We start from the raw sequence: 16657 nt of genomic DNA on the forward strand, positions 1-16657 counted from the left end.
TTCACTTCACACCTGCTTCATATTTAGTATGCAGAACCTCATATGTTCTCAAGCATAAAAATGCAGGGTGACATATTAAATGAAGGGTCATTCTGAAAAATAAAGTAGACAAAATGGCTTACTCTCAAAAGATAGTTGTGAAGTAAAAACCAAAATAATAGTTTATTCATAGCTAATATTTGGCCTTATTTCTCAAGTCTAGAAAAGTCAGAGGGAAATCCAATAAATGTCCACATTGTTTGTCATTTGGGGAGACTCAGGACATCTGAAGAATTTAATCTATATTAATGAGACATGAGACCTGTTTTGGGTTCTCTTAGAGATTGCTCTGGTGTCAAATTTTAATGATCTAACATCATGAAAAGGATTTCTAACCAATTATCTAGCGAGACAATATCATGTAATTTTTTTTTAAAATTGAGGCCTCAATTATTCTGACCTCTGGTAAACTGGTCACATATTGGGCCTTCTTTGCTTACCAAGTTGATAACTTGCTCTCAGTTGGGGTCCTTCCAGCAATTAAGTCAGTCCATGTGAGATTCTTACAGTAAAGCTCTAATCCAATTCATCAAACATTGATTAAAACCTGTAATTGTGGTAAGGTAGGAGTGATGATAGTAGCTTCCATTTATATGAGCATTTTTTTTAAGAGAGAAAGAGAGAGAGAGAGAGAGAATGAATTTTTTAGTTTTTGGTGGACTCAACATCTTTATTTTATTTTTATGTGGTGCTGAGGATCGAATCCAGCGCCCCGTGCATGCCAGGCGAGTGCGTTACCACTTGAGCCACATCCCCAGCCCATATATGAGCATTTTTTATGTTCCCAGTTGTGTCTGTGTTTCCAGTTTCTAATTCTACACCAGCTTTGCAGATGTGGAGAGGAGATTCAGAGACTTTATATAACTTGCTATATTGCTAAGTAACTGGCTAGAATCAGGATTTGATAGATCTGTTATACTCCAAAATTCATGGTTTTCTCCTCTTTGGATAGCTCTTAGGTCTTTCTTTTGCTTATCTAACTCCTCACTGTTCATAATAGCCTCCTTCTAACTAGGATCAGCTATATTCAAGATACCCTGCTCTGTGTTTTATTATATAAACCTACTTAATAGATGATACTAGCCCCACTTATAAATGAGAAATGATGGCTGAGATTACACAGCTAGAAATTGGCAGAGATAGGATTCAAATATAAATCTGATTTTCAAACCACGTTTTTACTACTAGAGAGCAATGGCTTTGAGCAGCAGTGTACCCTGAGTTAGTACAAAGGTGCTAAAGCATAAATCCTATTTTCTAGTAGCTGGAAGTCCACTGGTTTAGATAGACAGAACTCAAGTGCCTGTAAAGCCAAAAAGAATCATGCAAATGAGAAATAATTTTAAAGGGTGCTGGGAAATAGAGAAGATGAATGCAAGTAGAAGATAAAGAATGCTTTTTGCCAAGATGGAAGCATTTAATGAATTATCTTTCAAAATACAAAGGATGAAAGGAAATATTTCAAACTGAGGAACTAGTTTCCCCTTAAGTATAGTGTTTTTGTTAATAATTGCAAATAGTTTGTAACTTTAGCTTTAATTTTTTCATTGGCTTGTGTCTTATTTAATAGTTACCAGAATCTCAAATTTATTAGATCTATTGTTTATTGTTACTTTTTATTTGTGTGTCTTTGGGATGGAAAAAAAAACACCTGAACCATTTTTAGTTTCTGAATTTATTAATGATTTATATATGGCCTATTAATTTTGATGAATATAAGATTCTTGATTGGTATCCATTTTCTTTCAGAGTTTGGTATATGTTGTTACAGGATCTTTTAGCTTTGAGGCTCTGGGTTGAGAAATCTGCTGAGATTCAAATTGGTGTCCCCCTGTATGTAATCTGAAACTTTTCTCTTGCAGCTTTTAAAATTCTATCATTCTACATGCTAATAAGCATTTTCATTATTAATGTGCCTTGGTATGGATCTGTTGTAAGTCTTGCACATTTGGTGCCTCTTGAATTTGATTTTTCAATTCTTCATGTTTGGGAAATTTTCTGATATTATTTCATTTAAGAGATTGTGCATTCCTTTTGTTTTTATCTCTGTGCCTTCCTCTATCCCCAAAATTCTTAGATTTGGTCTTTTCATGTTATCCCATAATTCTTGGACCTTCTGTTTGTGGTTTCTTACCATTTTCATTGGTCAATTTTATTTTCAATATTATATATTTTGTCTTCATTGCCTGAGGTTCTGTCTTTCAAGTGACCTATTCTGATGGTAATGATTTCTATTTGAATTTTTTATTTGGCTTATTGTTTCTTTCATTTCAAGAATTTCTGTTTGTTTTTTTTTTTTTCAGGGTCTTTATATTTCTTTCTTGAAGTTATCTTTTGCTATCTGTATTTGCTCTCTTATCTCTTTGCTGAAGTGATCAATTGTTGCCTGTAATTACTTTTACATTATTCTGTGCTTCTTATGTATGTTCTGATTTCCTTCTCTGACATTTCATCTACTGTGCTTTCAATGGATTCTATTATTGTAGAATGTTGGTTTGTTTGGGGTATATTTTCTTCCCTTGTTTTTTTCATGTTCTTCATGTGTTTTCCCCTCTAGTGGTACAGATCCAAGGTATTACAGTTTCTACCCTATAGTGTACCTTGTAGTGTCCCTGCAGGTTACCAATACCTTGGCTCTAGTGTAATCATGCCTACAGTAACCTTGGTGATGGTCTCTCCAGTCCAGGCTGTTGTCTCTAGATGGAAGCAGGCTGGGACAGCCATGTGTTGGTATATGGTGGGACGCAGTGAGGTTGGTCTTTATATGTGGTCTATTAAACATAAATTTTTAGAAATATTCCACAGATATTTGAAATGAATATTAAAATGTAGGTGAATTTTCTAAAGAGTTGAAACTTGTTTAATAATTAGATTATTCTAATCCTCATGTGTTTTTTCTTTGAAGAGCTAACAAATTCTAGGTAAGAATCTCCCACTGATTTTGGTTTATAAGATTTTTCCATATTTCTTAGTTTTTACTTCATATAATTAATACAGGATATAAGTTTGTGATTATTATGTTTTCTTGGATTATACCTGTTATTAATATAAAAGATCCATCTTTGCTTCACTTGACTTTTTTGCTTTAAATTTACTGATATGAGCATTGCCTTAGCTAATTATGCTTATATATAGATACATTTTTGTCCATCCTTTTCTGTGTCATTTTGCCATAGTTATCTATCCAATCAGATAGTCTTAAGATATTTAACTAATTACATTTATTTATTTATTTATTTGGTACCAAGGATTGAAACCTGAGTGCTTAACCACTGACCCACTTCCCCAGCCTTATTATTATTATTATTATTTGTATTTTACTTAGAGACAAGGTCTCAATGAGTTACTTAGTGCCTCGTTTTTTGCTGAGGCTGACTTTGAACTCTTGATCTTCCTGCCTCAGCTCCCAAGCTGCTGGGATTACAGGCATGCACCACCACGCTTGGCTATATGTTTTCTTTCTTTAAAAGCTGTTTTCTTAAAAAAAAAATTAAAACATTATCTTAACAATTCTGTGAAAATTTATAGCCACAGTATAATAATTTCGCATATGTTTAACTTTGAAATTTGCTGGGTTCATTCAAATTCATTGCTTACTACCATTTATTTATTGCCTGCTTTAATACTAATTTCTTGCATTTTTAAAATTTGGATTAATATCTCATTTTATTGGGGTATTTCCTGATGCATCACCAATGATTTTCACACTATTGTATCTATGAGTTCTTTGTCTTCTTGCCTGAGCTCTCTGTAGTAATTGACAAATGATTACTTTCTCTTGTTTTCATTTGACTTCTTAGAATCTGATTTCTTTTGGTTCTTTTAGCTCATGAGACACTATTTTGATAGTTTTTGTCTCCCCAGTTTCTTTATTTTGCTGTGTCACAGGGTTTGATTTTCCAACTTAGTTTTCTTCTATTTACTCTCATCCCTTAGGTGATCTTTTTCAGGTTCATGACTTTAATTGCCATCTATATAAAAATTCAAAGTTTATGTCTTTTGCTCAGACATCTCCTATGATACATAGCTACCTCATTGTTATTTGATATTGCCATTTTCACAAACTGCCATTTCTCTAAACTGGTCCCTTACCAAGACCTGAACTTTCCTAAGTATTGTTCATCTTAATAAGAGCAAACTTTAGTATTTAATTTCTTCATGCCAAAAGCTTCATTTCATCAGGCAAAATAAAATCTTGGAGTTGTCAAATTCGTTAGAAAATCTTGTAGATTCTACCTTCTAAAATAGATCCAGAATTAGACTACTTCTTATACTTCCCTAGTTACTACCCAAGGTACTATCATCTGTTGCTATTATCGTATAGTCTCACAGCTGGTTTCTCTCCTGCCATATTTGGCCCTTAATAGCTCATTATTCAATCCAGAAAGCCGGTCAGCATTCATTCACTAAGTAAAAGTCAGTTGCGTCTAGTCCCCCACTGTAAGTTCTCTTGTTCACCCACTTTTCTTTAGTTCCTTTGGGTTCCTTGTTCTTCCTTCACAGCAGGTGTTTATTTCAAGACCTTTGCTCCTTCTACCTGAAAGCTTTCCCCTTGATATGGCCCTGGCTCCCTCCCTCACTTGCTTCTCTGTTCATAGGTCACCTTATCTACATTGTTTGAACTTGACTCACATGTTAAAAGTTTCTCAATATATTTGTTGATGTCTGTGCATAGTTATTGTGTCTGGGTATAATATTTTATGTCCTAATCCTTTTTTAAATTAAAACTTAGATTAGAACAATTATTAAAAATCCTGGGAGTAACTATCCATTTTACCTTATACAGTGGAGAAATCTCTTCTGTGCCTGTTTTGAGTGGCAAGGAACTTTTCATTGATCCATTATAGCATTAGTTAATCTCATTTGTTCATTTCTTTCAAAAATTTTGTAAAATTTAAGATTTAGTTACAGTTTCTTGATTTTTTTCAATGCTGTATTTCTCTTTATAATTATTTATTACATATTATAATCTTATCATTTCTGTAGGTTTTTTAAAAAGGTTTAGAGGTAAATATGTAGGCTCAATTCTTAGTCTTTAAAACAAAAATACATGTGTTTGCATTTAACTGTTCACACCCATATCTATCCATTTGAAAAATTATTTCTATGTGTGTTTGTATGTCCTAACTTATTAAGTCTAATGATAATGCTTAGTGGTGCATATGAATTTACAGAACCTCTTGAACTGATTTCACAGCCCTGGAATTTGGAACCACTGTTATGAAATATATAGCAGTAACACAGTTGTTAGGAATGGTTAAAAGGTAGAATAAGTTCATTTTCACCTACAGGAACTCAAGTCTTCTTGTTTTACATTTGAAACTTTGGCTGCTTCTTTTGAAAATTATCCCTGTCTCAGAAAATTTAGAGTAAGAAGCACAAGTACAGGAGAGGAAACGGAAATTTTTCTGCAGGAAAAGTTTTAAAATAGCATTTTCCTCCAATTTCTACAAGGTTGCAGAGAAATAGTTGAAGGGAGATCTTGAAAGTCACTGCTGTAGCATAGAGGTGAGCTGTGCTTATTTATGGCACCAATTTCATTTTCCCATTTTTGTTATTATTGTCAAAATAAGGCCAGTGTTCTCTAATGACTGGATTTCTGGAATGGTAACTGAATTCAATATAAATAAGGAGAAAATAGTAGTATTTTAATTATAGAAAGAGTAGTTTAAATATTAATATGTCAGTTTAAGTAACAAACTCTATATAGCCCAGAACTGTATTTGTATGTAAAATATTTAATTAGGTTTTACTTACCTCCTTCACAAGAATTAAAAGAAAGAGGTTTGCTTTTTAAACAATTTAAAAATTTATTTTAATTAGTTATACAATATAGTGGAGTACATTTATGCACTTTGATATATCATACACAGATGGGAAATAATTTATTATTTATCTGAGTCTACATGTTGTAGAATCAAATTGGTCATATAGTCATATATGTACATAAGGTAATAATGTCTGTTTCATTCTACTATCCTTCCTATTCATGCCTCCCCTCCCCTCCCTTCACTCTTCTCTACCTAATCTAAGGTAGCTCTATTCTTCCCTAGTGCCCTCCCCACCCACCTCATTGTGAATTAGTATCCTCATATCAGAGAAAACATTTGGCCTTTGGTTTTTTGGGATTGGCTTATTTCATTTAGCATGGTATTCTCCAACTTCATCCATTTACCGGCAATTGTCATAATTTCATTCTTCTTTAAAGCTGAGTAATAGTCCACTGAGGGGGGGAAATATATCTATCTATCTATCTATCTATCTATCTCTCTCTCTATATATATATAATACACACACACACACACACACACACACACACACCACCTTTTCTCTCTTTTTTTCATTATATAGTAAATAGATATAGTTTTGTTTGTACCACCTTTTCTTTATCCATTCATTTATTGAAGGATACCTAGGTTGGTTCCATAGTTTAGCTATTGTGAATTGGGCTGCTATAAACATTGACATGGCTGCATCATTGTAATAGGCTGATTTTAAGTCCTTTGGGTATAAATCAAGCAGTGGGATAGCTGGGGTCAAATGGTTCCATTCCGAATTTTCTGAGGAATCTCCATACTGCTTTCCATATTTTTTAAAATATGGCATTTTCTATTACTGTGTATTTTTTTGGGGGGGGAATGCCAGGGATTGAAATTAGGGACACTGTACCACTGAGCCACATCCCTGGCCCTATTTTGTATTTTATTTAGAGACAGGGTCTCATTGAGTTGCTTAGTGCTTTGCTTTTGCTGAGGTTGGCTTTGAACTCTAGGTCCTCCTGCCTCAGCCTCTGGAGCTGCAGGGATCACAGGCATGTGCCACTGCACTGGGCCTCTATTACTTTAATTACAATATTTTATTCAGAAAACATTTATTCAGGCACTGTGCTAGCTTTGTGTGTTTATGCAAGGAGAGAGAAGGATAAAGTTGTGCAAGGAGGGGAGGGATAAAGTTGGATAAGAAATGTCACCTGCTCTCCAGAATTTATATTTTAATGAGAGAGACAAGAAGCCAAGAGAAACTATATTAGGAAGTATAAATAGACAGATACATGATACTGTTAAAATGTGTATGTATGGCTTAGCTATATATTTACATCTATACCTGTATTTATTTATCTTTATAAAATTCTATCTATTCAACTAAACAACCCTCTGTCCATCCACCCACCCACCCATCCATCCATCCATCCAATCATTAAGACCTTGTTTCTATCTTTGCCTCAAGTTGAAGGGAAAAGAAAAATTATTTGGGTGACCATACCCTGGATAAGCATTGGATGATGTCCGCAAGGAAATGAACCTGTGCTTTTTAAAAAAGGTGTTGCTAAGACCCTCTTCAGAAACAATGCATGAATAAAACAATTTTCCTATATGAACCAAGGCTAAAGGTCTGCTCTCCTGTAGGTTTTGTGAATCTACTCTAAATAAGTTATTAATAATAATTTTTGTGTTGAATTATGGCTCATCCATGTAATAAAATATTATGACTGTTAAATAACTCTAAAAGAATATTTGATATTCTTATAACTTGTTAGCTAGGGGAAATATGACGGTAAAATGTTACTCAGTATAATCTTTATATGTGTTGAAAACGACTGAAGGAAAGCACATCAAATTTTTCACAGTAGCTCTTTTTGAGCAAAGGGATTATAGTTGATTTTGATTGATTGCTTTATATATTTCTATATTTCTTAAGTTTTCTAGTGTGTTACTTTATATCAGAAAAAAATATGTGATTGAAGGGCAGTAGTTAAACTTATTTTAATATAACATATGATTAGGCAAAACATACAAGTTTGGATAAAATCATGTGAAACCTACCCATGTTTATAAAATGTCTTGGTGTTGAAGTACTGCAGCACTAGCATTACTAAATTCAGAAAAGGAAGGGTAGGCACCATTGTATAAGTTTTTGTAAGCTTTTTGAATTGACAGGAATGAATGAGACAGAGGCTGCCTATCAAAACTAATCAGCTTCATTAAGAAAGTCACTGCTTAGAGTTTGTAGGAAAGATGGATAATGAAATGATTCATCTTTCATTTTATGATGAATGAATCTCTAGGGTATTAAAAATCAGTGTTTTCTAGTGAGTGGAAATAAAGCTAGAGAAGGGGAAAGTGGGCATTATGTGGATGGGCAAAAATGTGTGATTGTTCATTATGTGCTCCAACCTAACCCTCCTGGCTGTGAAGACAGTTGGATAGTGGATGTGGCATACTATTCAGCATTCAAAGTGTGTTCTCCTGACAAGCTGCACCAGCATTAGCATCACTAGGAAACTTGTTAGAAAGTCAGACTCTACTTGGCAGAGGAAGGACCTCTGTGTTTAATAGATTCTTCAAGTGAAAAGTAAAGTGAATCTTCTACAGATAGGGGTTGAAAAATAACCATCCTCCAGGGGTTTGTGATGCATGCTAAAATTTGAAGAGCTGTATTCCATAGAAAGGGGTTTTTAGCCTGAAGTGTAATATCTGCACTGTTCCTCTCTGTTCTTTGCTGTATTTGAAAGTCTTTCTTGTAATCTTTCTACAGGAGGGAAATATTCCATGTCTTTTTATTCTCTCTGATCCTTGCAACATCTGATGAGGTTGCAAAGAATACTGAGGCATAGAGAACTTAAGTGCATATTCAAGGTAAAATATCTCTGCTGACATGAATATTAAACTACTTTTGGGGGTAGTATCAGAAATATAACGAGGTCTTCAAGTTCTAGGTTCAGAACCCTATCCTCAGCAACAATATGCACTCAGATTTTCCTGTCATGAAACTAACAAGTTGTAGAAATTAATCATGGAAGATTTTTGTAGATTTTTTTTCTTTTGGCTATTAAAAATCCAATTGATGTGTTTATTGTTTATATTATTATATATCATTGCTCATTATTCTTAGTTCTAGTACTCTATACTGACAAAATTTTTAGGGGTCTTGCAGTGAGTCTAGGAAACCAAGACCTCCTAGGAGTTACTTTTTAACTGAACTCTCTTTTACCTTCAAAAAACTAAGGTGAATTAAAATAAGTTGGAGATATTTATGTGATTTTTGTCCTTTAATTTCTTTTGGAATTAGGTTTTATTTTTCTAGTAGCTATGGTAAAGTAAAAGTTAACAAAAAATTGAAGAACGTGGTATTTGAAGACAAAAAACGAAAGCAATTGAGATTTAGCACAGTACATTATATAAATTACCAAAATACTGAAATATGAGTCATTTAGAGCAAATAGGTAAGACAGGAGAGTGGAAACTCAAGAGTGTTCTAGAAGTTGAAATGAATGAAAGAACTCAGTTAAAGCAGTTTATCAGCCAAATGAATCCATTTTCTTTCAACAAAATGAATATAAGGACAATATTTTCTTAGAGTTAAGAAAACCCCAAGAATAGGCTTCAGTAACAACCACTATAATATCATTAAGTTAATTTTCTAAATTTGAGGTGGTTTTATGTTTTGGGACTGAATTGCTTTTTGAAGAATAGAAACTAATTCAAGAAACATGGTAATTATGTTTTTCTTATCATAATACCTTTCAAATAATTTATTTTTAATTAACTCTCTTATATGGTATATAAATTCCGGTCCTTAACCTTTCTCTATGCAGAATTTTAATACTAGGCTCCCCTGTCTTTTCTTTCCCTTTACTTTTAAATCTACCTTTTGAATGTTAAAATTTTGATTAGAAGGAAGAATATGATTTTTATAGCAGAATAAAATCTCATATAACCTTCCTTGATTTTTTTCTCATATAAGAGAATAATCTCAATTGTAAAACAGTTTTTCTATTTTTGTGTAAGCATAGTCTATTGTTCTTATGTTGGAAGCCTGTCCTACACTGTGAAAGCCCCAAATAGACATGATAAACTGGATAGGATTGAATTTTGAGAATTTTGTGGATTGGCTAGGGAGTATCAGTTAGATATCTTAGGAATCACTTGCTTCCTTTTTGTTGTTGTTGTTCTGTAGATAAGGCCTGAGGCCTTATCTAACCAGACATTTAATGAATTGTTATGCATGTAACATCATCAGCAACATTCATTTAGCATACAATGTGTTAGATACTATATTATGTGATTTATATGTACTATCTAATTTATCTTTATAACAATCTTATTGCAAAAAGGACATTATTGTCTCCATTTAAAATGGTAAAACAGAAGCTTAGAAGGGTTAGAAACTTGCACATTGTCTCAGGTAGAAAATTACAGCTACAGATTTGAACATAGGTCTACTAGATTTCAGTGCCCAACCTTTCAAACATTAGCCACTAACTTTATGATGGTATTAGGAAAACAAAAAAGATTTCAAAATATGATGTAGTGGGAAATTGAGACACAATCTAGACTGAAAATTACCTTAGAGACATTACTATCTAGAATAATGTGCTTACATTTAAAAAATTTATTTAAAAAATGTGTTTATTTGTGGTGCTAGGAATCAAACCCAGGGCTTTGAGCATGCAAGGCAAAAACTCTACCAGTGAGCCACATTCCCAGCTCATGCTTATATTTTTAAGAAGTAAGCTCATATTCACATGACTAGTGAGGGTAGAGCTTATCTCTTAGATCCAGTTTCCTTGACTTTGAAAGCAGAGCTGTTTCTATTCTCCTGTCTTTCCTAGTAGGTATTTTATAATCCCAGTGTGGAAGGGAAACAGGGTAAGGATGTGACTATGGCCTAGACCTCAGTGTGTGACTGTAACTAGATTTTTTCCCCCACCGTGTTCAACTGCAGCAGTTAGTTATCATGTATACATTATATTATGGGAGTGCAGTGGGAGAGAGGTAGGGAGGAATGGGGAGGTGGTGAAGAATATCTGATGATTTGAGCCATTCCCTATGCTATTCCTGGAATGAGCCTGAGGTGTGAGATGTGAACCTGCTGTTCCTCAGACATCTCAGTTACCATGTGCCTACCTCTCATGGGAGCCTTTTGCCATACTGGAAGTGATTTTGGTGTTGAAAAACATGTGATTTTACACAGCATGATCCAACTTTTTCATTTGATTTACAGAAGAAAAAATATAAAATAAAGATCTATTCTAGTGCTGGAAGAAAGACTGGTTGAGTTGGATTCACTGAGAGATGTTACAGTCTTTGTTACAGTCTTCCTGAGGGATATTAAGGGTGATTTGGACTTATGTCATTTGCTAATATAACCTTATATAAAGTTGTTACACTGAATTTCTTTTTGCATTTTCCCTGTCAGTTGTAATATATGACAGTGTCTCTCAGAATGAGTGTTCTTCCCATTGTGGATCTACTTTGAAACCATGTTCTAATTATGAAGAGCATGTTCTGTCATTTGATCATTCTCAATCTCATTATACTTCAAATTGAATCCTGTTCACCTTGGAGCATTGCATTCTTATAGGTTCCTGATTCATTGATAAAGTTGGAAAATTGACTTTCCAATCACTTATTTAATTAGTTTTTAGGTAACATTCCCCCCCATACTCGATGTTAACTTGAATACCAGTAACTTCTAGGACTATTTTTTTTAATAGTCATACTCAAAGTCATAGCCATAATATATTTATAACTTCTATTCATTGCATGTCCTCTATTTTAAACAATTATATGACAAATGATTTCCAAGAGACTTGTGCAGTTCCTTTTAGTATCCTAAAAGCAAGTCATGAAAACTTACAGAATGAAACCTATATGGATTTTTTACATTATCTTTCATTAGTTTTTCCCTTCCTTAGTCCTTATTTTAAAAATTTAGTATAGGTTAATGCTGTTTGCTTTGTGATTGGAGAAGCAGAAGTAGAAAAAACATTTCCAAAATCTTTAAAAAAATATCACATTTTCTCCCAAGAAAACTCTTTTCTACTTGAATTTTTTAAATTTTAAAATCTTAGTCCTAATTTTCCTTTATTAGTCAGTTTTAGTCTCTCATTTCTTTTTGAAGAAAGACCATGTATGTTAATATTTTAAATTTTTATATCCTTCTCTTGGTACTCTTCTGTTAGTTTCTGTAGATTGTAATTATATAGGAATATAAATATTTTGATAAAGAACTGGATGAGGTGTCTGGCTCAGTATATATATTATTTATTATTGCTGTATAACTATCCTAAATATTATCAGTTTAAGGCAACAACCATTTATTTTATCACAGTTTGGGTGGATTAGGAATCTGGGTACAACTTACTTGGATTTTCTTGGCTCAGGATCTCTCATGAGCCTGGTGGCTTAGCTGAAGGTCCATCTGAAGACTTGAGTGGTGGGGGAGCTACTTCTGAGCCCACTCATATGATTGTTAGCAGAATTCAATTCCTTGCAGACTGTTGGACTAAGGACCTTAATTGCTAACTGACTGTTGGCAGGTGGGCTTTCTCAGTTCCCTGCCTATGAACCTCAATAGGACAGCTTCTAACATGGCAGTTGAGATTGAAACTGCAGAGCAAGCAAGAGACCAGGTACCTAAGAAGGAAGTCATGGTTGTTTTGTAACTACAGAGTCATCACTGCAATCATGTTCCAATCATTAGTCCAAGCTTGAAGGGGCAAAGAGAGGAAATCATTACTAGAAATCATAAGAACTGAGAGTAGGAGAGAGGGATTGTTCAATGGGAGCAGGAATATAGTCACTGCTTGTATCCAGGCAGGGAGGAATCCAAGGAAATAAGTGTCCCAACTGCTCTCCTTCTTTCCTATAATCTGTTGTCTCCCATCGGCTAGACCCAGTGAGAAGCCAGGAGGCAAGAGAATCTGATGCAGGTCAGCCTCTTAGTACAGAGCACAGAAAAGAATGGAAGGGTAGAGAATGATTCTGGAGGGATAATCAAATAATATTTAATAAAGAATGAAGTCTTTTTTAATTTCTTTATATTGTCTGTTTGAATGTGAATCTATTTGAACGTACTCACTCTTGTTATAGGTTTGGATCTTAAGTTCCTCAGGGTTCTCATGTTGAAGACTTAGACTCTAGCTGATAGTGCTTTTGGGAGATGGTGAAACCTTCAGGAGGCAGGACTGAATGGAAGGAAGTTATATAATTGGGGGCATCTCTTGAAAGGGATACTGGGATCCTGGCCCGTTCCTTTCTCTCCCAGATGGCATGAGGTTAAGTAGCTTTGCTTCCCCATGTGTTCCCCACCATGATGTTCTGCATTTCTACAGGTTCAAAAACAACAGAGCCAATTGACCATTGACTTAAACTTCTGAAACTATAAGTCAAAATAGGCCTTTTCTCTTTCACATTATAAATTTTGAGTTTTTGATAGTCTTTCTGCTTGAATGACTCCATAATGGTTACCATCAGTTCTTCAAGAAATGTGGCTGCAGGTTTTTTTTAAAGTAGCATATTATGTTTATATTTCATTCTATTTAATGATTAAAACTATGATGTAAAAGTTGCTTTTACTGAGGATAGTTGACCTCAAAGTGATCTATGGAGAAGGAATATAGATTCTAGTTGGAATGATATGAAATGGATGCAGTGTTGTTCACTTAAACAAATAATATTTGTTGAATAGCAGTTTATCTGTTTTCTTAAGCTCTGTTTTATAAATACTCATAAACTGAGAGAAAAAAGTTTGCTTAAGAGAGGTTTAGACTGTATGTAATCTGCTTATCACAGTTCTTTTTTTTTAAAAAAAAATATATCTTACATTTAGAAACAAATAATCATGGAGCACTGGAGCAAAGAGAACTAATTTGTTCACTAAATATTTTTGGCGGCCTGTCTACTTAATGTGAATGTACAGAGATAAATAGTGTAGGCATATGATGATTACCAAGACAGAGTCCTTGCTCTGAAGCAGCTCCCCATATAGGGTAGTTAATGCTTAAACATATTCTCTTAGTAATATAGGCAACAATACAGGAATGTAAAGAATGATATCAAAGGGGCTAGTATTTGAGCTGGAACTTGAGTATTGTATACAATATTATGGTTAAGGGCGAGAGAATTCATTTCTGGTTCAGGGAATGACATAAACAAGGCACAGCTGAATAAAAATACAAACATGAACTCAGGGAGAAGAATTGTTAAAAACAGAACCTTGGTGAACTCTGCATACACAAGCAATGGCAAGAGTAATGTGTGCTTAAAAAGATGTGATAGAAGATTAGACTAGTAAGAGAGTGGGTTATCAAGTCCAGATTTCTTTGCTAAGAGATTTACATTTTCTACATACTATAAATATTTTTAAAGGGAAGATAAATAATGGTAAATTAAGGGATCAGCTAGATATATAAAAGAATGTTGCAGAGAAGCTGTCGGCAATAATGTGGGATAGAAGTGGGGGACTTTGCATGAGGACGAGATAGGTTGTCCTGAAGGCATGGCACTGGAGTGAAATGGAGATTCAAACATGAGATATTATAGGTGCTGATAACAGATGTGGCAAGTTGGGAGTCTTCTTCATTTTTATTTGGCGTAATTGGCATAAGGAGATGCCATTAACAATGAAGCAATAGGAAAGGAAGATATGATCCTGGGAAAAAAGTTAAAAAGTTCATTTTAGACTTGCAGAGTTTAAGGTATTAGAGCACTGAATGGTCTTATGTAGATGTCCATTTAGACACACTAGTTTGGAGACCAGGAATTTTCTGTGTTTAGGACAGAAATCTGGAAACATCAACCTGATAATAATTTCTTTTTTTTTTTCTGAAGACAGGAAGCACTATTTATTTGTGGATCTGATTAAGGAAGCAGGCAGCACAGTGGAAGCCATCATGAGTGTAGGGTCCACCACTTGTCCTGGGGACCATGATGAGGAATATTTTGACCCCACAGCCATCTGAGATGGGCTGCTTCTCAGCTACCATTCATTCTCATAAAACTTGGTGAAGCCTCTCTTCTTTGAGATGTGAATTTTCTGGAGGCCCAGGTGCTTAAACTGGTATCCTTGTTCTTCATCTTTGTGCAGATAGATGTGATGACTTGGCCAAAGTAGGCACTGCCCACCATGCCCTGGGGCTTTCCAAAGGCACCCCACATACTGCTTGATGTCATAATTGGGAACCACAAGATTAGAGACATGAACATCCATGGAAAGGGCCATCTCCAAGGTGCCTTAAGGCAGCCCATACAAACCACAGGCTGTGTACACTACCAAGGAGGCTGTTGTACACTGAGCCAAAGGTAATTTTAAAAGCCATGAGAATAAATGAGCTCTCCCCCTCTGGAGGGAGATCAGTGAAAAGATGGCCAAAGAGAGAACTGTGTAAGGAGAGGTTGGACAAAAGGCGATGAAGAAGTCTGAGAAGGAGGGAAATCAGGGTTGTCATAGAAGCCAAGGGAAGGAGAAGTTTTGTTTTTAATTCTTTATTAGTTCTTTTTAGTTATACATGACCATAAAGTTTATTTTGATAAAATTATACATGCAAGGATTATATCTTATTCTAATTATGGCCCTGGTCTTGTGGATGTACCCAATGGTAGGTTTCACTGTGGTGTGTTCTATATGTACACATAGGAAAATATGTCAGATTCTTTCCATTGTCTTTTCTATTTATATCCCCTCTCCTTTCCCTTCATTCCTCTTTGTCTAATCCTTTAAAATTCTTTTCTTCTACTCATCACCACCCCCTTATTGTGGGTTAGCTTCCACATATCAGAGAGAACATTTGACCTTTGGTTTTATGGGATTGACTTATTTCACATAGCATATTAGTCTCCAGATCCATCCATTTACTGGCAAATGTCATAAAGTCTTCTTGATGGCTGAGTAATATTCTATTGTGTATCTATACCACAATTTCTTTATTCATTCATCTGTTGGTGGGCATGTAGGTTGGCTCCATAGCTTAGTTATTATGAATCATATACCTATAAAAATTGATGTAGCTGTGTCACTGCAGTATGCTGATTTTAAATTCTTTGGATATACACAGAGGAGTGGGATAACTGCATCCAATTCCATTCCTAGTTCTTTTGGTATCTCCATACTGCTTTCCAGAGTGGTTGCACTAATTTGCAGTCCCACCAGTGAATGAGTGTACCTTTTCCCCACATTTGTGCCAATATCTGTTGTTACTTGTATTCTTGATGATTGTCATTCTAATTGGTATAAGATAAAATCTCAGTGAATTTTAATTTTGCATTTCTCTAGTTGCTAGAGATGTTGAACATTCTTTTATATATTTGTTCATACTTATTATTTTGAGAAGTGTCTGTTTAGTTCCTTTGCACATTTATCCATTTATTATTGGGGTTTTGTTGTTTTTGCTGTTAAGCTTTTTAAAAAAATATCTTTATTTATTTTACTTATTTATTTTTTATGTGGTGCTGAGGATCTAATACAGTACCTCACAAGTGCGAGGCAAGGGCTCTACCGCTGAGCCATAACCCCAGTCCCTGTTATTAAGTTTTTGCTTGAGTTGTTTTTATACCTGGAAATTAATTCCTGATGTGTGGGTGACAAAGATTTTCTCCCATTCTTCAGGCTGTCTCTTCACACTTTTGATTTTTTTCCTTTGTTGTGAAGAAGCTTTTTAGTTTGATACCATCCCATTTATTGATTTTTTGTTTTACTTGTGCTTTAGGAGTCTTATTGAGGGAGTCGTTTTCTAAGCCAACGTGTTAGAGTGTTGGGCCTACATTTTCATCTAGTAGGTGCAGGGTTTCTGGTACAATATCTAGGTTCCTGATCCACTTTGAGTTGAGTTTTGTGC

At 34.6% G+C, this 16657-nt stretch overlaps 1 protein-coding gene and 1 pseudogene across 1 annotated transcript in view; one reads left to right on the top strand and one right to left on the bottom strand.

Annotated features, from left to right (window-relative positions):
* Nucleotides 1-16657, top strand: part of Ppm1l (protein phosphatase, Mg2+/Mn2+ dependent 1L) — a 272306-nt gene that overhangs the window by 123860 nt on the left and 131789 nt on the right. The window lies entirely within an intron of this gene.
* On the bottom strand, nucleotides 15040-15141 carry LOC113199218 (small nucleolar RNA SNORA70; annotated as a pseudogene).

This window comes from Urocitellus parryii, chromosome 2, assembly GCF_045843805.1.
Source record: "Urocitellus parryii isolate mUroPar1 chromosome 2, mUroPar1.hap1, whole genome shotgun sequence".
Taxonomy (NCBI): Eukaryota; Metazoa; Chordata; class Mammalia; order Rodentia; family Sciuridae; genus Urocitellus; species Urocitellus parryii.